Source organism: Argopecten irradians, chromosome 7 (assembly GCF_041381155.1).
Source record: "Argopecten irradians isolate NY chromosome 7, Ai_NY, whole genome shotgun sequence".
Classification (NCBI taxonomy): Eukaryota; Metazoa; Mollusca; class Bivalvia; order Pectinida; family Pectinidae; genus Argopecten; species Argopecten irradians.
In genome coordinates, this window is record NC_091140.1 from 28,899,959 (window position 1) to 28,901,625 (window position 1,667).

The following is a 1,667-nucleotide window of genomic DNA, read 5'->3' on the forward strand; positions in this document are numbered from 1 at the left end:
TCTCGGCCAGGGGACATAGCCCAGAGGGGCGAACGCTCAACTAAAGGCCAAAAGTGAGGCGATGTCAAGGGAGGTATTAGGAAGATAAAGTCAGTCATTTAAAAGGAAAAACCAGGCAAAAGTGTATCAAAAGGACCTTTTTCACGAACAATCGAAATTTGCCCACTAACCAATTTTGATAAAACTAGATGTTGTATTTGGCAACATAAAATAAATGCAAACCCGTGCACTCAAACTAGAAGAGGGTGAATCACCATTATAAATCATTGACATGGCCGAAAATAAACACAAAAAATTTCGACATTTTCTGTCTTAAAAAAAATTATTTATTACAATTTGCCTACATATTTGAGATCATAATATGTAATTATTTATACTCTTCAGAAAATAATACCGTTTTATGACATAAAACATTATTTTGATACCTTTTTGGATCAAAAAGGGAACCCTGTCATACACCTCTACTGGGCAACTTTAATTTGACTACAGCACAGGCCCCTGAAACCTTTTGAATTTTTAAACGTATTTCAAGGGTTTGCATTATTGTTGCTTCATGTAACATTAAGTTTTAATAAAATTAGTTCGTGGGAAAATTTCCATTTTTCGTGAAAGAGGTCCTTTGCATCTGATATATAAACAAAACGTAAACGTAGTTGGTATCACAATAATACACACCCGTATTTCATACATGTAACACAGTATATCCATGGGAGGCCGTCCTCACATGACCCTGGCTGTTAACAGGACGTTTATTAATCAACCATCAAACAAACAAACTGTTCATTGCCCAAGTTTGTACGACGTCTTACATGTATACGCCGAATCCTGACCTGCGCACGTAAAGAAACTTGTCTAGAACTACTCTAGTTTAATCGTCCTTACAGTGGCTTGTTTACCTTATTAGATTATAATGTAAATCAATTTTATCAACTTTTCGATGGATATTTATCGCATCAATATTTGTTTGATTTTACTTGTTTAATCGTATAGCTAGACGAGTTGGAATTACAACGGTTTGTTTGAAATAGTTACAATATGGCAGATAATTTGACAATGCTTTCTGTTTTATTTTTTCATAAGTAATGTAATTTTCGTAGTTATGTAACAAAATTAGCCCCACTGAATTGTCCCTTTAAAATCATTATTTTTCCTCATTACGTGATAAAAATTTTAGTTTTCATTTCCGCTTTGTATGAACAATACACACAGACAAAACATTCAAATATAATTCACTGCAATAACCATTATTATCTATATAGGATTGAGACAGCTAAAAAGTATGAATAAGGACTAATAAAAAGGTATGTGACTATGACAATTGCTATGTTTGACATTTAGTTAGTGTCGCTGTTGGATGATACAGTACGGCAGCGTATTAGGGATACTACAAAATTTTATTTATCATATACGTACAAGTTATTATCTTGTACGTACAACTTAGTATCTTGTACGTACAACTTAGTATCTTGTACGTACAAGTTAGTATCTTGTACGTACAACTTAGTATCTTGTACGTACAAGTTAGTATCTTGTACGTACAAGTTACTATCTTGTACGTACAACTTAGTATCTTGTACGTACAAGATACTAAGTTGTACGTACAAGATACTAAGTTGTACGTACAAGATACTATCTTGTACGTACAAGATACTAACTTTTACGTAGAA